Here is a 24402-nt window from a genome sequence, read left to right as displayed (position 1 = left end):
TTTTGGGGGAAATTCATAGTTTTTTTTGTTGTTTTTTTTCTGACCCCGTTCTTTTTTGGGGTGTTTCTGATGTGTTTTGGGGTCTCCGATGGGTTTCGTTGGGTTTTCTGTGGTCATTGTTGTGAAAAAAAGTAAATTGTGGGTTCTGGAGAACATCAGGTAGGTTTAGGGTGGTTTTGGGGTGGACCTATGGTTTTGGGTGATTTTCTCCCAGTTTTGGGGGTGATCCCGTTTTTGTTAGGGTTGTTTTTGACATGTTTTGTGGTCTCCGTTGGGTTTTGTTGGGTTTTCCGTGGTCATCGTGGTGGAAAAGTGTAAATTGCGGGTTTTGGAGAACATCAGGTAGGTTTAGGGGGACTTTTGGGGTGGATTCATGGTATTTGGATTTTCTTCCAGTTTTGGGTGTGATCTCGTTCTTTTTTGGGGTGTTTTTGACGTGTTTTGGGGTCTCCGTTGGGTTTTGTTGGGTTCTTGTTGGTCATCATGGTGAAAAAGTGTAAATTGTGGGTTTTGGAGAACATCAGGTGAGTTTAAGTTTTTTTGGTCGTGAATCTATGGTGTTGGGGTAATTCTTCTGTTTTTGTAGGGTTTTCTTCTGTTTTTGGGGTGGTCCCGTTCTTTTTTGGGGTGTTTTTGACATGTTTTGTTATCTCCGTTGGGTTTTGTTGGGTTCTTGTTGGTCATCATGGTGAAAAAGTGTAAATCTTGGGTTTTGGAGAACATCAGGGAGGTTTAGGGTGGTTTTGGTGTTTATCTATGTTTTTTGGGGTTTTCTTTCACTTTTAGGGGTTATCCTGTTCTTGTTTTTGTTTTTTTTTGGCTTGTTTTGGGGTCTCCGTTAGTTTTCGTTTGGTTCTCGTTAGTCGTTAAGGTAAATGGGAGTGGCTTGTGGGTTTTGAAGAAGGTCAGGTGAGTTTAGGGTGGTTTTGGGGGGAAATTCATCGTTTTTGGGTTTTTGTCTTCTGATCCAGTTCTTTTTTGGGGTGTTTTTGACGTGTTTTGGGGTCTCTGTTTTGTTTCGTTGTGTTTTCCGTGGTCACCATGTCGGAAAAGGGTAAATTGTGGGTTCTGGAGAACATGAGGTAGGTTTAGGGTGGTTTTGGGGTGGACCTATGGTTTTGGGTGATTTTCTCCCAGTTTTGTTGGTGATCCCGTTCTTGTTTGGGGTGATTTTGACGTGTTTTGGGGTCTCTGTTTTGTTTCGTTGTGTTTTCCGTGGTCACCATGTCGGAAAAGGGTAAATTGTGGGTTCTGGAGAACATGAGGTAGGTTTAGGGTGGTTTTGGGGTGGATCTATGTTTTTTGGTGTTTTCTTTCGTTTTTAGAGGTTATCCCGTTCTTGTTTGGGGAGTTTTTGACTTTTTTGGGAATCTCCATTGGTTTTTGTTGGGTTCTCGTTGGTCGTTAAGTTAAATGGGAATTGATAGTGGGTTTTGAAGAAGATTAGGTGAGTTTAGGGTGGTTTTGGGTGGAAATTCATAGTTTTTTGTGTTTTTTCTTCTGATCCAATTCTTTTTTGAGGTGTTTTTGACGTGTTTTGGGGTTTCCGTTGCGTTTTGTTCAGTTCCTAATGGGTTTTATGGTGGTTGGGAGTGGATTGTACATTTAGGAGAACATCAGGTAGGTTTAAGGTTTTTTTTTGGGGTTAAATCATGTATTTTCTTCTGATCCGGTTCGCTTTTGGGGTGTTTTTGAGGTGTTTTGTGGTTTCCGTTGCGTTTTGTTCAGTTCCTAATGGGTTTTATGGTGGTTGAGAGTGGACTTTGGGATTTGGAGAACATCATGTAGGTTTAGGGTTGTTTTGGGATTGGATCCGTGTTTTTTGGGAATTTTCTTCCAGTTTTGGGGGTGATCCCATTCTTGTTTGGGGTGTTTTTGACGTGTTTTGGGGTCTCCGTTGGTTTTTGTTGGGTTCTCGTTGGTCATCATGGTGAAAAAGTGTAAATTGTGGGTTTTGGAGAACGTCAGGTGAGTTTTGGTCGTGAATCTATGGTGTTGGGGTAATTCTTCTGTTTTTGTAGGGTTTTCTTCTGTTTTTGGGGTGGTCCCGTTCTTTTTTTGGGGTGTTTTTGACATGTTTTTTTATCTCCGTTGGGTTTTGTTGGGTTCTTGTTGGTCATCATGGTGAAAAAGTGTAAATCGTGGGTTTTGGAGAACATCAGGTAGGTTTAGGGTGGTTTTGGTGTTGATCTATGCTTTTTGGGGTTTTCTTTCGCTTTTAGGGGTTATCCCGTTCTTGTTTGGTTTTTGTTTGACTTGTTTTGGGGTCTCCGTTAGTTTTCGTTTGGTTCTCGTTAGTCGTTAAGGTAAATGGGAGTGGCTTGTGGGTTTTGAAGAAGGTCAGGTGAGTTTAGGGTGGTTTTGGGGGGAAATTCATCGTTTTTGGGTTTTTGTCTTCTGATCCAGTTCTTTTTTGGGGTGTTTTTGACGTGTTTTGGGGTCTCTGTTTTGTTTCGTTGTGTTTTCCGTGGTCACCATGTCGGAAAAGGGTAAATTGTGGGTTCTGGAGAACATGAGGTAGGTTTAGGGTGGTTTTGGGGTGGATCTATGTTTTTTGGTGTTTTCTTTCGTTTTTAGAGGTTATCCCGTTCTTGTTTGGGGAGTTTTTGACTTTTTTGGGAATCTCCATTGGTTTTTGTTGGGTTCTCGTTGGTCGTTAAGTTAAATGGGAATTGATAGTGGGTTTTGAAGAAGATTAGGTGAGTTTAGGGTGGTTTTGGGTGGAAATTCATAGTTTTTTGTGTTTTTTCTTCTGATCCAATTCTTTTTTGAGGTGTTTTTGACGTGTTTTGGGGTTTCCGTTGCGTTTTGTTCAGTTCCTAATGGGTTTTATGGTGGTTGGGAGTGGATTGTACATTTAGGAGAACATCAGGTAGGTTTAAGGTTTTTTTTTGGGGTTAAATCATGTATTTTCTTCTGATCCGGTTCGCTTTTGGGGTGTTTTTGAGGTGTTTTGTGGTTTCCGTTGCGTTTTGTTCAGTTCCTAATGGGTTTTATGGTGGTTGGGAGTGGACTTTGGGATTTGGAGAACATCAGGTAGGTTTAGGGTTGTTTTGGGATTGGATCCGTGTTTTTTGGGAATTTTCTTCCAGTTTTGGGGGTGATCCCATTCTTGTTTGCGGTGTTTTTGACGTGTTTTGGGGTCTCCGTTGGGTTTTGTTGGGTTTTCCGTGGTCATCATGGTGGAAAAGTGTAAATTGTGGGTTTTGGAGAACTTCAGGTAGGTTTAGGGGGACTTTTGGGGTGGATTCATGGTATTAGGATTTTCTTCTGTGTTTGGGGTGATCCTATTCTTTTTTGGGGTGTTTTTGACGTGTTTTGGGGTCTCCGTTGTGTTTTGTTGGGTTCTCGTTGGTCATCATGGTGAAAAAGTGTAAATTGTGGGTTTTGGAGAACATCAGGTGAGTTTTGGTCGTGAATCTATGGTGTTGGGGTAATTCTTCTGTTTTTGTAGGGTTTTCTTCTGTTTTTGGGGTGGTCCCGTTCTTTTTTTGGGGTGTTTTTGACGTGTTTTGGGGTCTCCGTTGGGTTTTGTTGGGTTCTTGTTGGTCATCATGGTGAAAAAGTGTAAATCTTGGGTTTTGGAGAACATCAGGTGAGTTTAAGTTTTTTTGGTCGTGAATCTATGGTGTTGGGGTAATTCTTCTGTTTTTGTAGGGTTTTCTTCTGTTTTTGGGGTGGTCCCGTTCTTTTTTGGGGTGTTTTTGACATGTTTTGTTATCTCCGTTGGGTTTTGTTGGGTTCTTGTTGGTCATCATGGTGAAAAAGTGTAAATCTTGGGTTTTGGAGAACATCAGGGAGGTTTAGGGTGGTTTTGGTGTTTATCTATGTTTTTTGGGGTTTTCTTTCACTTTTAGGGGTTATCCTGTTCTTGTTTTTGTTTTTTTTTTGGCTTGTTTTGGGGTCTCCGTTAGTTTTCGTTTGGTTCTCGTTAGTCGTTAAGGTAAATGGGAGTGGCTTGTGGGTTTTGAAGAAGGTCAGGTGAGTTTAGGGTGGTTTTGGGGGGAAATTCATCGTTTTTGGGTTTTTGTCTTCTGATCCAGTTCTTTTTTGGGGTGTTTTTGACGTGTTTTGGGGTCTCTGTTTTGTTTCGTTGTGTTTTCCGTGGTCACCATGTCGGAAAAGGGTAAATTGTGGGTTCTGGAGAACATGAGGTAGGTTTAGGGTGGTTTTGGGGTGGACCTATGGTTTTGGGTGATTTTCTCCCAGTTTTGTTGGTGATCCCATGCTTGTTTGGGGTGTTTTTGACGGTTTGTTGGTCTCCGTTGTGTTTTGTACGTTTTCATTGGTCATTATGGTGAAAAAGGTTAAATTGTGGGGTTTGGAGAAGATCAGGTGAGTTTACGGTGGTTTTGGGGTGGATCTATGTTTTTTGGGTTTTTCTTCTGTTTTTTTTTGGTGTGATCCTGTTCTTGTTTGGGGTGGTTTTGATGTGTTTTGTTGTTTCCGTTGCGTTTTGTTGAATTCCTAATGGGTTTTATGGTGGTCGGGAGTGGACTTTGGGATTTGGAGAACATCAGGTATGTTTAGGGTGGTTTTGGGGTGGATCTATGGTATTTGGGGACTTTCTTATGTTTTTTTTGGGGGGGTGATCCCGTTCTTTTTTGTGGTGGTTTTGACGTGTTTTGGGGTCTCCGTTGGGTTTTGTTGGATTCTTGTTGGTCATCATGGTGAATGGGAGTGAAATGTGGGATTTGGAGAAGACCAGGTGAGTTTAGGGTGGTTTTGTGGGGAAATTCATAGTTTTTGTGTTTTTGTTTTTTTGTTTGTTTGTTTTGATTTTTTTTTTTCTTCTTATCCAGTTCTTTTTTGGGGTATTTTTGACGTGTTTAGGGGTCTTCGTTGGGTTTCGTTGGGTTGTCGTTGGTCGTTAAGGTAAATGGGAGTGGATTGTGGGTTTTGGAGAAGATCAGGTCAGTTTAGGGTGGTTTTGTAGAAAAGTTCAAAGTTTTGGGGTTTTTTACTTCTGATCCAGTTGTTTTCTGGGGTGTTTTTGACGTGTTTTGGGGTGTCCGATGGCTTTCGTTGGGTTTTCCGTGGTCATCAGTGTGGAAAAGGGTAAATTGTGGGTTTTGGAGAAGATCAGGTAGGTTTAGGGTGGTTTTGGGGTGGATCTATGGTTTTTGGTGTTTTCTTTTGTTTTTGGGGTTGATTCTGTTCTTTTTTTGGGGTGTTTTTGACGTGTTTTGGGGTCTCCGTTGGGTTTTGTTGGGTTTCCATTGGGTTTCCTAATGGTTGGGAGTGGATTGTACATTTAGGAGAACATCAGGTAGGTTTAAGGGTTTTTTGGGGGGTTATATCATGTTTTTTCTTCTGATCCTGTTCGCTTTTGGTGTGTTTTTGAGGTGTTTTGGGGTTTCCATTGTGTTTCGTTGAGTTCCTAATCGGTTTTATGGTGGTTGGGAGTGGACTTTGGGACTTGGAGAACAGCAGGTAGGTTTAGGATGGTTTTGGGGTGGATCTATGGTTTTTGGGGATTTTCTTCCAGTTTTGGGGGAGGTCCCGTTCTTGTTTGGCGTGTTTTTGACGTGTTTTGGGATCTCCGTTGGATTTTGTTGGGTTCTCGTTGGTCGTTAAGGTAAATGGGAGTGGATTGTGGGTTTTGGAGAAGATCAGGTGAGTTTAGGCTGGATTTTGGGGGAAATTCATAGTTTTTTTTGTTGTTTTTTTTCTGACCCCGTTCTTTTTTGGGGTGTTTCTGATGTGTTTTGGGGTCTCCGATGGGTTTCGTTGGGTTTTCTGTGGTCATTGTTGTGAAAAAAAGTAAATTGTGGGTTCTAGAGAACATCAGGTAGGTTTAGGGTGGTTTTGGGGTGGACCTATGGTTTTGGGTGATTTTCTCCCAGTTTTGGGGGTGATCCCGTTTTTGTTAGGGTTGTTTTTGACATGTTTTGTGGTCTCCGTTGGGTTTTGTTGGGTTTTCCGTGGTCATCATGGTGGAAAAGTGTAAATTGTGGGTTTTGGAGAACATCAGGTAGGTTTAGGGGGACTTTTGGGGTGGATTCATGGTATTTGGATTTTCTTCCAGTTTTGGGTGTGATCTCGTTCTTTTTTGGGGTGTTTTTGACGTGTTTTGGGGTCTCCGTTGGGTTTTGTTGGGTTCTTGTTGGTCATCATGGTGAAAAAGTGTAAATTGTGGGTTTTGGAGAACATCAGGTGAGTTTAAGTTTTTTTGGTCGTGAATCTATGGTGTTGGGGTAATTCTTCTGTTTTTGTAGGGTTTTCTTCTGTTTTTGGGGTGGTCCCGTTCTTTTTTGGGGTGTTTTTGACATGTTTTGTTATCTCCGTTGGGTTTTGTTGGGTTCTTGTTGGTCATCATGGTGAAAAAGTGTAAATCTTGGGTTTTGGAGAACATCAGGGAGGTTTAGGGTGGTTTTGGTGTTTATCTATGTTTTTTGGGGTTTTCTTTCACTTTTAGGGGTTATCCTGTTCTTGTTTTTGTTTTTTTTTGGCTTGTTTTGGGGTCTCCGTTAGTTTTCGTTTGGTTCTCGTTAGTCGTTAAGGTAAATGGGAGTGGCTTGTGGGTTTTGAAGAAGGTCAGGTGAGTTTAGGGTGGTTTTGGGGGGAAATTCATCGTTTTTGGGTTTTTGTCTTCTGATCCAGTTCTTTTTTGGGGTGTTTTTGACGTGTTTTGGGGTCTCTGTTTTGTTTCGTTGTGTTTTCCGTGGTCACCATGTCGGAAAAGGGTAAATTGTGGGTTCTGGAGAACATGAGGTAGGTTTAGGGTGGTTTTGGGGTGGATCTATGTTTTTTGGTGTTTTCTTTCGTTTTTAGAGGTTATCCCGTTCTTGTTTGGGGAGTTTTTGACTTTTTTGGGAATCTCCATTGGTTTTTGTTGGGTTCTCGTTGGTCGTTAAGTTAAATGGGAATTGATAGTGGGTTTTGAAGAAGATTAGGTGAGTTTAGGGTGGTTTTGGGTGGAAATTCATAGTTTTTTGTGTTTTTTCTTCTGATCCAATTCTTTTTTGAGGTGTTTTTGACGTGTTTTGGGGTTTCCGTTGCGTTTTGTTCAGTTCCTAATGGGTTTTATGGTGGTTGGGAGTGGATTGTACATTTAGGAGAACATCAGGTAGGTTTAAGGTTTTTTTTTGGGGTTAAATCATGTATTTTCTTCTGATCCGGTTCGCTTTTGGGGTGTTTTTGAGGTGTTTTGTGGTTTCCGTTGCGTTTTGTTCAGTTCCTAATGGGTTTTATGGTGGTTGGGAGTGGACTTTGGGATTTGGAGAACATCAGGTAGGTTTAGGGTTGTTTTGGGATTGGATCCGTGTTTTTTGGGAATTTTCTTCCAGTTTTGGGGGTGATCCCATTCTTGTTTGCGGTGTTTTTGACGTGTTTTGGGGTCTCCGTTGGGTTTTGTTGGGTTTTCCGTGGTCATCATGGTGGAAAAGTGTAAATTGTGGGTTTTGGAGAACTTCAGGTAGGTTTAGGGGGACTTTTGGGGTGGATTCATGGTATTAGGATTTTCTTCTGTGTTTGGGGTGATCCTATTCTTTTTTGGGGTGTTTTTGACGTGTTTTGGGGTCTCCGTTGTGTTTTGTTGGGTTCTCGTTGGTCATCATGGTGAAAAAGTGTAAATTGTGGGTTTTGGAGAACATCAGGTGAGTTTTGGTCGTGAATCTATGGTGTTGGGGTAATTCTTCTGTTTTTGTAGGGTTTTCTTCTGTTTTTGGGGTGGTCCCGTTCTTTTTTTGGGGTGTTTTTGACGTGTTTTGGGGTCTCCGTTGGGTTTTGTTGGGTTCTTGTTGGTCATCATGGTGAAAAAGTGTAAATCTTGGGTTTTGGAGAACATCAGGTGAGTTTAAGTTTTTTTGGTCGTGAATCTATGGTGTTGGGGTAATTCTTCTGTTTTTGTAGGGTTTTCTTCTGTTTTTGGGGTGGTCCCGTTCTTTTTTGGGGTGTTTTTGACATGTTTTGTTATCTCCGTTGGGTTTTGTTGGGTTCTTGTTGGTCATCATGGTGAAAAAGTGTAAATCTTGGGTTTTGGAGAACATCAGGGAGGTTTAGGGTGGTTTTGGTGTTTATCTATGTTTTTTGGGGTTTTCTTTCACTTTTAGGGGTTATCCTGTTCTTGTTTTTGTTTTTTTTTTGGCTTGTTTTGGGGTCTCCGTTAGTTTTCGTTTGGTTCTCGTTAGTCGTTAAGGTAAATGGGAGTGGCTTGTGGGTTTTGAAGAAGGTCAGGTGAGTTTAGGGTGGTTTTGGGGGGAAATTCATCGTTTTTGGGTTTTTGTCTTCTGATCCAGTTCTTTTTTGGGGTGTTTTTGACGTGTTTTGGGGTCTCTGTTTTGTTTCGTTGTGTTTTCCGTGGTCACCATGTCGGAAAAGGGTAAATTGTGGGTTCTGGAGAACATGAGGTAGGTTTAGGGTGGTTTTGGGGTGGACCTATGGTTTTGGGTGATTTTCTCCCAGTTTTGTTGGTGATCCCATGCTTGTTTGGGGTGTTTTTGACGGTTTGTTGGTCTCCGTTGTGTTTTGTACGTTTTCATTGGTCATTATGGTGAAAAAGGTTAAATTGTGGGGTTTGGAGAAGATCAGGTGAGTTTACGGTGGTTTTGGGGTGGATCTATGTTTTTTGGGTTTTTCTTCTGTTTTTTTTTGGTGTGATCCTGTTCTTGTTTGGGGTGGTTTTGATGTGTTTTGTTGTTTCCGTTGCGTTTTGTTGAATTCCTAATGGGTTTTATGGTGGTCGGGAGTGGACTTTGGGATTTGGAGAACATCAGGTATGTTTAGGGTGGTTTTGGGGTGGATCTATGGTATTTGGGGACTTTCTTATGTTTTTTTTGGGGGGGTGATCCCGTTCTTTTTTGTGGTGGTTTTGACGTGTTTTGGGGTCTCCGTTGGGTTTTGTTGGATTCTTGTTGGTCATCATGGTGAATGGGAGTGAAATGTGGGATTTGGAGAAGACCAGGTGAGTTTAGGGTGGTTTTGTGGGGAAATTCATAGTTTTTGTGTTTTTGTTTTTTTGTTTGTTTGTTTTGATTTTTTTTTTTCTTCTTATCCAGTTCTTTTTTGGGGTATTTTTGACGTGTTTAGGGGTCTTCGTTGGGTTTCGTTGGGTTGTCGTTGGTCGTTAAGGTAAATGGGAGTGGATTGTGGGTTTTGGAGAAGATCAGGTCAGTTTAGGGTGGTTTTGTAGAAAAGTTCAAAGTTTTGGGGTTTTTTACTTCTGATCCAGTTGTTTTCTGGGGTGTTTTTGACGTGTTTTGGGGTGTCCGATGGCTTTCGTTGGGTTTTCCGTGGTCATCAGTGTGGAAAAGGGTAAATTGTGGGTTTTGGAGAAGATCAGGTAGGTTTAGGGTGGTTTTGGGGTGGATCTATGGTTTTTGGTGTTTTCTTTTGTTTTTGGGGTTGATTCTGTTCTTTTTTTGGGGTGTTTTTGACGTGTTTTGGGGTCTCCGTTGGGTTTTGTTGGGTTTCCATTGGGTTTCCTAATGGTTGGGAGTGGATTGTACATTTAGGAGAACATCAGGTAGGTTTAAGGGTTTTTTGGGGGGTTATATCATGTTTTTTCTTCTGATCCTGTTCGCTTTTGGTGTGTTTTTGAGGTGTTTTGGGGTTTCCATTGTGTTTCGTTGAGTTCCTAATCGGTTTTATGGTGGTTGGGAGTGGACTTTGGGACTTGGAGAACAGCAGGTAGGTTTAGGATGGTTTTGGGGTGGATCTATGGTTTTTGGGGATTTTCTTCCAGTTTTGGGGGAGGTCCCGTTCTTGTTTGGGGTGTTTTTGACGTGTTTTGGGATCTCCGTTGGATTTTGTTGGGTTCTCGTTGGTCGTTAAGGTAAATGGGAGTGGATTGTGGGTTTTGGAGAAGATCAGGTGAGTTTAGGCTGGATTTTGGGGGAAATTCATAGTTTTTTTTGTTGTTTTTTTTCTGACCCCGTTCTTTTTTGGGGTGTTTCTGATGTGTTTTGGGGTCTCCGATGGGTTTCGTTGGGTTTTCTGTGGTCATTGTTGTGAAAAAAAGTAAATTGTGGGTTCTAGAGAACATCAGGTAGGTTTAGGGTGGTTTTGGGGTGGACCTATGGTTTTGGGTGATTTTCTCCCAGTTTTGGGGGTGATCCCGTTTTTGTTAGGGTTGTTTTTGACATGTTTTGTGGTCTCCGTTGGGTTTTGTTGGGTTTTCCGTGGTCATCATGGTGGAAAAGTGTAAATTGTGGGTTTTGGAGAACATCAGGTAGGTTTAGGGGGACTTTTGGGGTGGATTCATGGTATTTGGATTTTCTTCCAGTTTTGGGTGTGATCTCGTTCTTTTTTGGGGTGTTTTTGACGTGTTTTGGGGTCTCCGTTGGGTTTTGTTGGGTTCTTGTTGGTCATCATGGTGAAAAAGTGTAAATTGTGGGTTTTGGAGAACATCAGGTGAGTTTAAGTTTTTTTGGTCGTGAATCTATGGTGTTGGGGTAATTCTTCTGTTTTTGTAGGGTTTTCTTCTGTTTTTGGGGTGGTCCCGTTCTTTTTTTGGGGTGTTTTTGACATGTTTTTTTATCTCCGTTGGGTTTTGTTGGGTTCTTGTTGGTCATCATGGTGAAAAAGTGTAAATCGTGGGTTTTGGAGAACATCAGGTAGGTTTAGGGTGGTTTTGGTGTTGATCTATGCTTTTTGGGGTTTTCTTTCGCTTTTAGGGGTTATCCCGTTCTTGTTTGGTTTTTGTTTGACTTGTTTTGGGGTCTCCGTTAGTTTTCGTTTGGTTCTCGTTAGTCGTTAAGGTAAATGGGAGTGGCTTGTGGGTTTTGAAGAAGGTCAGGTGAGTTTAGGGTGGTTTTGGGGGGAAATTCATCGTTTTTGGGTTTTTGTCTTCTGATCCAGTTCTTTTTTGGGGTGTTTTTGACGTGTTTTGGGGTCTCTGTTTTGTTTCGTTGTGTTTTCCGTGGTCACCATGTCGGAAAAGGGTAAATTGTGGGTTCTGGAGAACATGAGGTAGGTTTAGGGTGGTTTTGGGGTGGATCTATGTTTTTTGGTGTTTTCTTTCGTTTTTAGAGGTTATCCCGTTCTTGTTTGGGGAGTTTTTGACTTTTTTGGGAATCTCCATTGGTTTTTGTTGGGTTCTCGTTGGTCGTTAAGTTAAATGGGAATTGATAGTGGGTTTTGAAGAAGATTAGGTGAGTTTAGGGTGGTTTTGGGTGGAAATTCATAGTTTTTTGTGTTTTTTCTTCTGATCCAATTCTTTTTTGAGGTGTTTTTGACGTGTTTTGGGGTTTCCGTTGCGTTTTGTTCAGTTCCTAATGGGTTTTATGGTGGTTGGGAGTGGATTGTACATTTAGGAGAACATCAGGTAGGTTTAAGGTTTTTTTGGGGGGTTAAATCATGTATTTTCTTCTGATCCGGTTCGCTTTTGGGGTGTTTTTGAGGTGTTTTGTGGTTTCCGTTGCGTTTTGTTCAGTTCCTAATGGGTTTTATGGTGGTTGGGAGTGGACTTTGGGATTTGGAGAACATCAGGTAGGTTTAGGGTTGTTTTGGGATTGGATCCGTGTTTTTTGGGAATTTTCTTCCAGTTTTGGGGGTGATCCCATTCTTGTTTGCGGTGTTTTTGACGTGTTTTGGGGTCTCCGTTGGGTTTTGTTGGGTTTTCCGTGGTCATCATGGTGGAAAAGTGTAAATTGTGGGTTTTGGAGAACTTCAGGTAGGTTTAGGGGGACTTTTGGGGTGGATTCATGGTATTAGGATTTTCTTCTGTGTTTGGGGTGATCCTATTCTTTTTTGGGGTGTTTTTGACGTGTTTTGGGGTCTCCGTTGTGTTTTGTTGGGTTCTCGTTGGTCATCATGGTGAAAAAGTGTAAATTGTGGGTTTTGGAGAACATCAGGTGAGTTTTGGTCGTGAATCTATGGTGTTGGGGTAATTCTTCTGTTTTTGTAGGGTTTTCTTCTGTTTTTGGGGTGGTCCCGTTCTTTTTTTGGGGTGTTTTTGACGTGTTTTGGGGTCTCCGTTGGGTTTTGTTGGGTTCTTGTTGGTCATCATGGTGAAAAAGTGTAAATCGTGGGTTTTGGAGAACATCAGGTGAGTTTAAGTTTTTTTGGTCGTGAATCTATGGTGTTGGGGTAATTCTTCTGTTTTTGTAGGGTTTTCTTCTGTTTTTGGGGTGGTCCCGTTCTTTTTTGGGGTGTTTTTGACATGTTTTGTTATCTCCGTTGGGTTTTGTTGGGTTCTTGTTGGTCATCATGGTGAAAAAGTGTAAATCTTGGGTTTTGGAGAACATCAGGGAGGTTTAGGGTGGTTTTGGTGTTTATCTATGTTTTTTGGGGTTTTCTTTCACTTTTAGGGGTTATCCTGTTCTTGTTTTTGTTTTTTTTTTGGCTTGTTTTGGGGTCTCCGTTAGTTTTCGTTTGGTTCTCGTTAGTCGTTAAGGTAAATGGGAGTGGCTTGTGGGTTTTGAAGAAGGTCAGGTGAGTTTAGGGTGGTTTTGGGGGGAAATTCATCGTTTTTGGGTTTTTGTCTTCTGATCCAGTTCTTTTTTGGGGTGTTTTTGACGTGTTTTGGGGTCTCTGTTTTGTTTCGTTGTGTTTTCCGTGGTCACCATGTCGGAAAAGGGTAAATTGTGGGTTCTGGAGAACATGAGGTAGGTTTAGGGTGGTTTTGGGGTGGACCTATGGTTTTGGGTGATTTTCTCCCAGTTTTGTTGGTGATCCCGTTCTTGTTTGGGGTGATTTTGACGTGTTTTGTGGTCTCTGTTGGGTTTTGTTGGGTTTTCCGTGGTCATCATGGTGGAAAAGTGTAAATTGTGGGTTTTGGAGAACATCAGGTAGGTTTAGGGTGGTTTTGGGGTGGATCTATGTTTTTTGGTGTTTTCTTTCGTTTTTAGAGGTTATCCCGTTCTTGTTTGGGGAGTTTTTGACATTTTTGGGAATCTCCATTGGTTTTTGTTGGGTTCTTGTTGGTCGTTAAGTTAAATGGGAATTGATAGTGGGTTTTGAAGAAGATTAGGTGAGTTTAGGGTGGTTTTGGGTGGAAATTCATAGTTTTTTGTGTTTTTTCTTCTGATCCAATTCTTTTTTGAGGTGTTTTTGACGTGTTTTGGGGTTTCCGTTGCGTTTTGTTCAGTTCCTAATGGGTTTTATGGTGGTTGGGAGTGGATTGTACATTTAGGAGAACATCAGGTAGGTTTAAGGTTTTTTTTTGGGGTTAAATCATGTATTTTCTTCTGATCCGGTTCGCTTTTGGGGTGTTTTTGAGGTGTTTTGTGGTTTCCGTTGCGTTTTGTTCAGTTCCTAATGGGTTTTATGGTGGTTGGGAGTGGACTTTGGGATTTGGAGAACATCAGGTAGGTTTAGGGTTGTTTTGGGATTGGATCCGTGTTTTTTGGGAATTTTCTTCCAGTTTTGGGGGTGATCCCATTCTTGTTTGGGGTGTTTTTGACGTGTTTTGGGGTCTCCGTTGGTTTTTGTTGGGTTCTCGTTGGTCATCATGGTGAAAAAGTGTAAATTGTGGGTTTTGGAGAACGTCAGGTGAGTTTTGGTCGTGAATCTATGGTGTTGGGGTAATTCTTCTGTTTTTGTAGGGTTTTCTTCTGTTTTTGGGGTGGTCCCGTTCTTTTTTTGGGGTGTTTTTGACATGTTTTTTTATCTCCGTTGGGTTTTGTTGGGTTCTTGTTGGTCATCATGGTGAAAAAGTGTAAATCGTGGGTTTTGGAGAACATCAGGTAGGTTTAGGGTGGTTTTGGTGTTGATCTATGCTTTTTGGGGTTTTCTTTCGCTTTTAGGGGTTATCCCGTTCTTGTTTGGTTTTTGTTTGACTTGTTTTGGGGTCTCCGTTAGTTTTCGTTTGGTTCTCGTTAGTCGTTAAGGTAAATGGGAGTGGCTTGTGGGTTTTGAAGAAGGTCAGGTGAGTTTAGGGTGGTTTTGGGGGGAAATTCATCGTTTTTGGGTTTTTGTCTTCTGATCCAGTTCTTTTTTGGGGTGTTTTTGACGTGTTTTGGGGTCTCTGTTTTGTTTCGTTGTGTTTTCCGTGGTCACCATGTCGGAAAAGGGTAAATTGTGGGTTCTGGAGAACATGAGGTAGGTTTAGGGTGGTTTTGGGGTGGATCTATGTTTTTTGGTGTTTTCTTTCGTTTTTAGAGGTTATCCCGTTCTTGTTTGGGGAGTTTTTGACTTTTTTGGGAATCTCCATTGGTTTTTGTTGGGTTCTCGTTGGTCGTTAAGTTAAATGGGAATTGATAGTGGGTTTTGAAGAAGATTAGGTGAGTTTAGGGTGGTTTTGGGTGGAAATTCATAGTTTTTTGTGTTTTTTCTTCTGATCCAATTCTTTTTTGAGGTGTTTTTGACGTGTTTTGGGGTTTCCGTTGCGTTTTGTTCAGTTCCTAATGGGTTTTATGGTGGTTGGGAGTGGATTGTACATTTAGGAGAACATCAGGTAGGTTTAAGGTTTTTTTGGGGGGTTAAATCATGTATTTTCTTCTGATCCGGTTCGCTTTTGGGGTGTTTTTGAGGTGTTTTGTGGTTTCCGTTGCGTTTTGTTCAGTTCCTAATGGGTTTTATGGTGGTTGGGAGTGGACTTTGGGATTTGGAGAACATCAGGTAGGTTTAGGGTTGTTTTGGGATTGGATCCGTGTTTTTTGGGAATTTTCTTCCAGTTTTGGGGGTGATCCCATTCTTGTTTGGGGTGTTTTTGACGTGTTTTGGGGTCTCCGTTGGGTTTTGTTGGGTTTTCCGTGGTCATCATGGTGGAAAAGTGTAAATTGTGGGTTTTGGAGAACTTCAGGTAGGTTTAGGGGGACTTTTGGGGTGGATTCATGGTATTAGGATTTTCTTCTGTGTTTGGGGTGATCCTATTCTTTTTTGGGGTGTTTTTGACGTGTTTTGGGGTCTCCGTTGTGTTTTGTTGGGTTCTCGTTGGTCATCATGGTGAAAAAGTGTAAATTGTGGGTTTTGGAGAACATCAGGTGAGTTTTGGTCGTGAATCTATGGTGTTGGGGTAATTCTTCTGTTTTTGTAGGGTTTTCTTCTGTTTTTGGGGTGGTCCCGTTCTTTTTTTGGGGTGTTTTTGACGTGTTTTGGGGTCTCCGTTGGGTTTTGTTGGGTTCTTGTTGGTCATCATGGTGAAAAAGTGTAAATCTTGGGTTTTGGAGAACATCAGGTGAGTTTAAGTTTTTTTGGTCGTGAATCTATGGTGTTGGGGTAATTCTTCTGTTTTTGTAGGGTTTTCTTCTGTTTTTGGGGTGGTCCCGTTCTTTTTTGGGGTGTTTTTGACATGTTTTGTTATCTCCGTTGGGTTTTGTTGGGTTCTTGTTGGTCATCATGGTGAAAAAGTGTAAATCTTGGGTTTTGGAGAACATCAGGGAGGTTTAGGGTGGTTTTGGTGTTTATCTATGTTTTTTGGGGTTTTCTTTCACTTTTAGGGGTTATCCTGTTCTTGTTTTTGTTTTTTTTTTGGCTTGTTTTGGGGTCTCCGTTAGTTTTCGTTTGGTTCTCGTTAGTCGTTAAGGTAAATGGGAGTGGCTTGTGGGTTTTGAAGAAGGTCAGGTGAGTTTAGGGTGGTTTTGGGGGGAAATTCATCGTTTTTGGGTTTTTGTCTTCTGATCCAGTTCTTTTTTGGGGTGTTTTTGACGTGTTTTGGGGTCTCTGTTTTGTTTCGTTGTGTTTTCCGTGGTCACCATGTCGGAAAAGGGTAAATTGTGGGTTCTGGAGAACATGAGGTAGGTTTAGGGTGGTTTTGGGGTGGACCTATGGTTTTGGGTGATTTTCTCCCAGTTTTGTTGGTGATCCCATGCTTGTTTGGGGTGTTTTTGACGGTTTGTTGGTCTCCGTTGTGTTTTGTACGTTTTCATTGGTCATTATGGTGAAAAAGGTTAAATTGTGGGGTTTGGAGAAGATCAGGTGAGTTTACGGTGGTTTTGGGGTGGATCTATGTTTTTTGGGTTTTTCTTCTGTTTTTTTTTGGTGTGATCCTGTTCTTGTTTGGGGTGGTTTTGATGTGTTTTGTTGTTTCCGTTGCGTTTTGTTGAATTCCTAATGGGTTTTATGGTGGTCGGGAGTGGACTTTGGGATTTGGATAACATCAGGTATGTTTAGGGTGGTTTTGGGGTGGATCTATGGTATTTGGGGACTTTCTTATGTTTTTTTTGGGGGGGTGATCCCGTTCTTTTTTGTGGTGGTTTTGACGTGTTTTGGGGTCTCCGTTGGGTTTTGTTGGATTCTTGTTGGTCATCATGGTGAATGGGAGTGAAATGTGGGATTTGGAGAAGACCAGGTGAGTTTAGGGTGGTTTTGTGGGGAAATTCATAGTTTTTGTGTTTTTGTTTTTTTGTTTGTTTGTTTTGATTTTTTTTTTTCTTCTTATCCAGTTCTTTTTTGGGGTATTTTTGACGTGTTTAGGGGTCTTCGTTGGGTTTCGTTGGGTTGTCGTTGGTCGTTAAGGTAAATGGGAGTGGATTGTGGGTTTTGGAGAAGATCAGGTCAGTTTAGGGTGGTTTTGTAGAAAAGTTCAAAGTTTTGGGGTTTTTTACTTCTGATCCAGTTGTTTTCTGGGGTGTTTTTGACGTGTTTTGGGGTGTCCGATGGCTTTCGTTGGGTTTTCCGTGGTCATCAGTGTGGAAAAGGGTAAATTGTGGGTTTTGGAGAAGATCAGGTAGGTTTAGGGTGGTTTTGGGGTGGATCTATGGTTTTTGGTGTTTTCTTTTGTTTTTGGGGTTGATTCTGTTCTTTTTTTGGGGTGTTTTTGACGTGTTTTGGGGTCTCCGTTGGGTTTTGTTGGGTTTCCATTGGGTTTCCTAATGGTTGGGAGTGGATTGTACATTTAGGAGAACATCAGGTAGGTTTAAGGGTTTTTTGGGGGGTTATATCATGTTTTTTCTTCTGATCCTGTTCGCTTTTGGTGTGTTTTTGAGGTGTTTTGGGGTTTCCATTGTGTTTCGTTGAGTTCCTAATCGGTTTTATGGTGGTTGGGAGTGGACTTTGGGACTTGGAGAACAGCAGGTAGGTTTAGGATGGTTTTGGGGTGGATCTATGGTTTTTGGGGATTTTCTTCCAGTTTTGGGGGAGGTCCCGTTCTTGTTTGGCGTGTTTTTGACGTGTTTTGGGATCTCCGTTGGATTTTGTTGGGTTCTCGTTGGTCGTTAAGGTAAATGGGAGTGGATTGTGGGTTTTGGAGAAGATCAGGTGAGTTTAGGCTGGATTTTGGGGGAAATTCATAGTTTTTTTTGTTGTTTTTTTTCTGACCCCGTTCTTTTTTGGGGTGTTTCTGATGTGTTTTGGGGTCTCCGATGGGTTTCGTTGGGTTTTCTGTGGTCATTGTTGTGAAAAAAAGTAAATTGTGGGTTCTAGAGAACATCAGGTAGGTTTAGGGTGGTTTTGGGGTGGACCTATGGTTTTGGGTGATTTTCTCCCAGTTTTGGGGGTGATCCCGTTTTTGTTAGGGTTGTTTTTGACATGTTTTGTGGTCTCCGTTGGGTTTTGTTGGGTTTTCCGTGGTCATCATGGTGGAAAAGTGTAAATTGTGGGTTTTGGAGAACATCAGGTAGGTTTAGGGGGACTTTTGGGGTGGATTCATGGTATTTGGATTTTCTTCCAGTTTTGGGTGTGATCTCGTTCTTTTTTGGGGTGTTTTTGACGTGTTTTGGGGTCTCCGTTGGGTTTTGTTGGGTTCTTGTTGGTCATCATGGTGAAAAAGTGTAAATTGTGGGTTTTGGAGAACATCAGGTGAGTTTAAGTTTTTTTGGTCGTGAATCTATGGTGTTGGGGTAATTCTTCTGTTTTTGTAGGGTTTTCTTCTGTTTTTGGGGTGGTCCCGTTCTTTTTTGGGGTGTTTTTGACATGTTTTGTTATCTCCGTTGGGTTTTGTTGGGTTCTTGTTGGTCATCATGGTGAAAAAGTGTAAATCTTGGGTTTTGGAGAACATCAGGGAGGTTTAGGGTGGTTTTGGTGTTTATCTATGTTTTTTGGGGTTTTCTTTCACTTTTAGGGGTTATCCTGTTCTTGTTTTTGTTTTTTTTTGGCTTGTTTTGGGGTCTCCGTTAGTTTTCGTTTGGTTCTCGTTAGTCGTTAAGGTAAATGGGAGTGGCTTGTGGGTTTTGAAGAAGGTCAGGTGAGTTTAGGGTGGTTTTGGGGGGAAATTCATCGTTTTTGGGTTTTTGTCTTCTGATCCAGTTCTTTTTTGGGGTGTTTTTGACGTGTTTTGGGGTCTCTGTTTTGTTTCGTTGTGTTTTCCGTGGTCACCATGTCGGAAAAGGGTAAATTGTGGGTTCTGGAGAACATGAGGTAGGTTTAGGGTGGTTTTGGGGTGGATCTATGTTTTTTGGTGTTTTCTTTCGTTTTTAGAGGTTATCCCGTTCTTGTTTGGGGAGTTTTTGACTTTTTTGGGAATCTCCATTGGTTTTTGTTGGGTTCTCGTTGGTCGTTAAGTTAAATGGGAATTGATAGTGGGTTTTGAAGAAGATTAGGTGAGTTTAGGGTGGTTTTGGGTGGAAATTCATAGTTTTTTGTGTTTTTTCTTCTGATCCAATTCTTTTTTGAGGTGTTTTTGACGTGTTTTGGGGTTTCCGTTGCGTTTTGTTCAGTTCCTAATGGGTTTTATGGTGGTTGGGAGTGGATTGTACATTTAGGAGAACATCAGGTAGGTTTAAGGTTTTTTTTGGGGGTTAAATCATGTATTTTCTTCTGATCCGGTTCGCTTTTGGGGTGTTTTTGAGGTGTTTTGTGGTTTCCGTTGCGTTTTGTTCAGTTCCTAATGGGTTTTATGGTGGTTGGGAGTGGACTTTGGGATTTGGAGAACATCAGGTAGGTTTAGGGTTGTTTTGGGATTGGATCCGTGTTTTTTGGGAATTTTCTTCCAGTTTTGGGGGTGATCCCATTCTTGTTTGCGGTGTTTTTGACGTGTTTTGGGGTCTCCGTTGGGTTTTGTTGGGTTTTCCGTGGTCATCATGGTGGAAAAGTGTAAATTGTGGGTTTTGGAGAACTTCAGGTAGGTTTAGGGGGACTTTTGGGGTGGATTCATGGTATTAGGATTTTCTTCTGTGTTTGGGGTGATCCTATTCTTTTTTGGGGTGTTTTTGACGTGTTTTGGGGTCTCCGTTGTGTTTTGTTGGGTTCTCGTTGGTCATCATGGTGAAAAAGTGTAAATTGTGGGTTTTGGAGAACATCAGGTGAGTTTTGGTCGTGAATCTATGGTGTTGGGGTAATTCTTCTGTTTTTGTAGGGTTTTCTTCTGTTTTTGGGGTGGTCCCGTTCTTTTTTTGGGGTGTTTTTGACGTGTTTTGGGGTCTCCGTTGGGTTTTGTTGGGTTCTTGTTGGTCATCATGGTGAAAAAGTGTAAATCTTGGGTTTTGGAGAACATCAGGTGAGTTTAAGTTTTTTTGGTCGTGAATCTATGGTGTTGGGGTAATTCTTCTGTTTTTGTAGGGTTTTCTTCTGTTTTTGGGGTGGTCCCGTTCTTTTTTGGGGTGTTTTTGACATGTTTTGTTATCTCCGTTGGGTTTTGTTGGGTTCTTGTTGGTCATCATGGTGAAAAAGTGTAAATCTTGGGTTTTGGAGAACATCAGGGAGGTTTAGGGTGGTTTTGGTGTTTATCTATGTTTTTTGGGGTTTTCTTTCACTTTTAGGGGTTATCCTGTTCTTGTTTTTGTTTTTTTTTTGGCTTGTTTTGGGGTCTCCGTTAGTTTTCGTTTGGTTCTCGTTAGTCGTTAAGGTAAATGGGAGTGGCTTGTGGGTTTTGAAGAAGGTCAGGTGAGTTTAGGGTGGTTTTGGGGGGAAATTCATCGTTTTTGGGTTTTTGTCTTCTGATCCAGTTCTTTTTTGGGGTGTTTTTGACGTGTTTTGGGGTCTCTGTTTTGTTTCGTTGTGTTTTCCGTGGTCACCATGTCGGAAAAGGGTAAATTGTGGGTTCTGGAGAACATGAGGTAGGTTTAGGGTGGTTTTGGGGTGGACCTATGGTTTTGGGTGATTTTCTCCCAGTTTTGTTGGTGATCCCATGCTTGTTTGGGGTGTTTTTGACGGTTTGTTGGTCTCCGTTGTGTTTTGTACGTTTTCATTGGTCATTATGGTGAAAAAGGTTAAATTGTGGGGTTTGGAGAAGATCAGGTGAGTTTACGGTGGTTTTGGGGTGGATCTATGTTTTTTGGGTTTTTCTTCTGTTTTTTTTTGGTGTGATCCTGTTCTTGTTTGGGGTGGTTTTGATGTGTTTTGTTGTTTCCGTTGCGTTTTGTTGAATTCCTAATGGGTTTTATGGTGGTCGGGAGTGGACTTTGGGATTTGGAGAACATCAGGTATGTTTAGGGTGGTTTTGGGGTGGATCTATGGTATTTGGGGACTTTCTTATGTTTTTTTTGGGGGGGTGATCCCGTTCTTTTTTGTGGTGGTTTTGACGTGTTTTGGGGTCTCCGTTGGGTTTTGTTGGATTCTTGTTGGTCATCATGGTGAATGGGAGTGAAATGTGGGATTTGGAGAAGACCAGGTGAGTTTAGGGTGGTTTTGTGGGGAAATTCATAGTTTTTGTGTTTTTGTTTTTTTGTTTGTTTGTTTTGATTTTTTTTTTCTTCTTATCCAGTTCTTTTTTGGGGTATTTTTGACGTGTTTAGGGGTCTTCGTTGGGTTTCGTTGGGTTGTCGTTGGTCGTTAAGGTAAATGGGAGTGGATTGTGGGTTTTGGAGAAGATCAGGTCAGTTTAGGGTGGTTTTGTAGAAAAGTTCAAAGTTTTGGGGTTTTTTACTTCTGATCCAGTTGTTTTCTGGGGTGTTTTTGACGTGTTTTGGGGTGTCCGATGGCTTTCGTTGGGTTTTCTGTGGTCATCAGTGTGGAAAAGGGTAAATTGTGGGTTTTGGAGAAGATCAGGTAGGTTTAGGGTGGTTTTGGGGTGGATCTATGGTTTTTGGTGTTTTCTTTTGTTTTTGGGGTTGATTCTGTTCTTTTTTTGGGGTGTTTTTGACGTGTTTTGGGGTCTCCGTTGGGTTTTGTTGGGTTTCCATTGGGTTTCCTAATGGTTGGGAGTGGATTGTACATTTAGGAGAACATCAGGTAGGTTTAAGGGTTTTTTGGGGGGTTATATCATGTTTTTTCTTCTGATCCTGTTCGCTTTTGGTGTGTTTTTGAGGTGTTTTGGGGTTTCCATTGTGTTTCGTTGAGTTCCTAATCGGTTTTATGGTGGTTGGGAGTGGACTTTGGGACTTGGAGAACAGCAGGTAGGTTTAGGATGGTTTTGGGGTGGATCTATGGTTTTTGGGGATTTTCTTCCAGTTTTGGGGGAGGTCCCGTTCTTGTTTGGGGTGTTTTTGACGTGTTTTGGGATCTCCGTTGGATTTTGTTGGGTTCTCGTTGGTCGTTAAGGTAAATGGGAGTGGATTGTGGGTTTTGGAGAAGATCAGGTGAGTTTAGGCTGGATTTTGGGGGAAATTCATAGTTTTTTTTGTTGTTTTTTTTCTGACCCCGTTCTTTTTTGGGGTGTTTCTGATGTGTTTTGGGGTCTCCGATGGGTTTCGTTGGGTTTTCTGTGGTCATTGTTGTGAAAAAAAGTAAATTGTGGGTTCTGGAGAACATCAGGTAGGTTTAGGGTGGTTTTGGGGTGGACCTATGGTTTTGGGTGATTTTCTCCCAGTTTTGGGGGTGATCCCGTTTTTGTTAGGGTTGTTTTTGACATGTTTTGTGGTCTCCGTTGGGTTTTGTTGGGTTTTCCGTGGTCATCATGGTGGAAAAGTGTAAATTGTGGGTTTTGGAGAACATCAGGTAGGTTTAGGGGGACTTTTGGGGTGGATTCATGGTATTTGGATTTTCTTCCAGTTTTGGGTGTGATCTCGTTCTTTTTTGGGGTGTTTTTGACGTGTTTTGGGGTCTCCGTTGGGTTTTGTTGGGTTCTTGTTGGTCATCATGGTGAAAAAGTGTAAATTGTGGGTTTTGGAGAACATCAGGTGAGTTTAAGTTTTTTTGGTCGTGAATCTATGGTGTTGGGGTAATTCTTCTGTTTTTGTAGGGTTTTCTTCTGTTTTTGGGGTGGTCCCGTTCTTTTTTGGGGTGTTTTTGACATGTTTTGTTATCTCCGTTGGGTTTTGTTGGGTTCTTGTTGGTCATCATGGTGAAAAAGTGTAAATCTTGGGTTTTGGAGAACATCAGGGAGGTTTAGGGTGGTTTTGGTGTTTATCTATGTTTTTTGGGGTTTTCTTTCACTTTTAGGGGTTATCCTGTTCTTGTTTTTGTTTTTTTTTTGGCTTGTTTTGGGGTCTCCGTTAGTTTTCGTTTGGTTCTCGTTAGTCGTTAAGGTAAATGGGAGTGGCTTGTGGGTTTTGAAGAAGGTCAGGTGAGTTTAGGGTGGTTTTGGGGGGAAATTCATCGTTTTTGGGTTTTTGTCTTCTGATCCAGTTCTTTTTTGGGGTGTTTTTGACGTGTTTTGGGGTCTCTGTTTTGTTTCGTTGTGTTTTCCGTGGTCACCATGTCGGAAAAGGGTAAATTGTGGGTTCTGGAGAACATGAGGTAGGTTTAGGGTGGTTTTGGGGTGGACCTATGGTTTTGGGTGATTTTCTCCCAGTTTTGTTGGTGATCCCGTTCTTGTTTGGGGTGATTTTGACGTGTTTTGTGGTCTCTGTTGGGTTTTGTTGGGTTTTCCGTGGTCATCATGGTGGAAAAGTGTAAATTGTGGGTTTTGGAGAACATCAGGTAGGTTTAGGGTGGTTTTGGGGTGGATCTATGTTTTTTGGTGTTTTCTTTCGTTTTTAGAGGTTATCCCGTTCTTGTTTGGGGAGTTTTTGACATTTTTGGGAATCTCCATTGGTTTTTGTTGGGTTCTTGTTGGTCGTTAAGTTAAATGGGAATTGATAGTGGGTTTTGAAGAAGATTAGGTGAGTTTAGGGTGGTTTTGGGTGGAAATTCATAGTTTTTTGTGTTTTTTCTTCTGATCCAATTCTTTTTTGAGGTGTTTTTGACGTGTTTTGGGGTTTCCGTTGCGTTTTGTTCAGTTCCTAATGGGTTTTATGGTGGTTGGGAGTGGATTGTACATTTAGGAGAACATCAGGTAGGTTTAAGGTTTTTTTTTGGGGTTAAATCATGTATTTTCTTCTGATCCGGTTCGCTTTTGGGGTGTTTTTGAGGTGTTTTGTGGTTTCCGTTGCGTTTTGTTCAGTTCCTAATGGGTTTTATGGTGGTTGAGAGTGGACTTTGGGATTTGGAGAACATCATGTAGGTTTAGGGTTGTTTTGGGATTGGATCCGTGTTTTTTGGGAATTTTCTTCCAGTTTTGGGGGTGATCCCATTCTTGTTTGGGGTGTTTTTGACGTGTTTTGGGGTCTCCGTTGGTTTTTGTTGGGTTCTCGTTGGTCATCATGGTGAAAAAGTGTAAATTGTGGGTTTTGGAGAACGTCAGGTGAGTTTTGGTCGTGAATCTATGGTGTTGGGGTAATTCTTCTGTTTTTGTATGGTTTTCTTCTGTTTTTGGGGTGGTCCCGTTCTTTTTTGGGGGTGTTTTTGACATGTTTTTTTATCTCCGTTGGGTTTTGTTGGGTTCTTGTTGGTCATCATGGTGAAAAAGTGTAAATCGTGGGTTTTGGAGAACATCAGGTAGGTTTAGGGTGGTTTTGGTGTTGATCTATGCTTTTTGGGGTTTTCTTTCGCTTTTAGGGGTTATCCCGTTCTTGTTTGGTTTTTGTTTGACTTGTTTTGGGGTCTCCGTTAGTTTTCGTTTGGTTCTCGTTAGTCGTTAAGGTAAATGGGAGTGGCTTGTGGGTTTTGAAGAAGGTCAGGTGAGTTTAGGGTGGTTTTGGGGGGAAATTCATCGTTTTTGGGTTTTTGTCTTCTGATCCAGTTCTTTTTTGGGGTGTTTTTGACGTGTTTTGGGGTCTCTGTTTTGTTTCGTTGTGTTTTCCGTGGTCACCATGTCGGAAAAGGGTAAATTGTGGGTTCTGGAGAACATGAGGTAGGTTTAGGGTGGTTTTGGGGTGGATCTATGTTTTTTGGTGTTTTCTTTCGTTTTTAGAGGTTATCCCGTTCTTGTTTGGGGAGTTTTTGACTTTTTTGGGAATCTCCATTGGTTTTTGTTGGGTTCTCGTTGGTCGTTAAGTTAAATGGGAATTGATAGTGGGTTTTGAAGAAGATTAGGTGAGTTTAGGGTGGTTTTGGGTGGAAATTCATAGTTTTTTGTGTTTTTTCTTCTGATCCAATTCTTTTTTGAGGTGTTTTTGAGGTGTTTTGTGGTTTCCGTTGCGTTTTGTTCAGTTCCTAATGGGTTTTATGGTGGTTGGGAGTGGACTTTGGGATTTGGAGAACATCAGGTAGGTTTAGGGTTGTTTTGGGATTGGATCCGTGTTTTTTGGGAATTTTCTTCCAGTTTTGGGGGTGATCCCATTCTTGTTTGCGGTGTTTTTGACGTGTTTTGGGGTCTCCGTTGGGTTTTGTTGGGTTTTCCGTGGTCATCATGGTGGAAAAGTGTAAATTGTGGGTTTTGGAGAACTTCAGGTAGGTTTAGGGGGACTTTTGGGGTGGATTCATGGTATTAGGATTTTCTTC

The 24402-nt window shown here is 41.6% G+C and overlaps 1 long non-coding RNA gene across 13 annotated transcripts; it reads left to right on the top strand.

The window, feature by feature from the left end:
* The first annotated feature begins 307 nt into the window (after window positions 1-307).
* Window positions 308-23176, top strand: LOC309891310. Of its 13 annotated transcripts, none has more exons than XR_014319489.1 (4): window positions 308-1532; window positions 1697-12552; window positions 12736-22381; window positions 22565-23176. It is a non-coding gene; the product is annotated as an uncharacterized lncRNA (long non-coding RNA). The 13 variants fall into 13 exon arrangements; XR_014319490.1 differs by having other exon boundaries at window positions 308-2344; window positions 2700-12552; XR_014319491.1 differs by having other exon boundaries at window positions 308-2784; window positions 2949-12552.
* Window positions 23177-24402: the final 1226 nt, after the last annotated feature.

Source organism: Aythya marila (genome assembly GCF_965140915.1).
Source record: "Aythya marila genome assembly, contig: HAP1_HAP1_SCAFFOLD_188, whole genome shotgun sequence".
Lineage (NCBI taxonomy): Eukaryota > Metazoa > Chordata > Aves > Anseriformes > Anatidae > Aythya > Aythya marila.
Note: the sequence above shows the minus strand (reverse complement) of the source record. Positions and strands in the feature narration are given on the sequence as shown.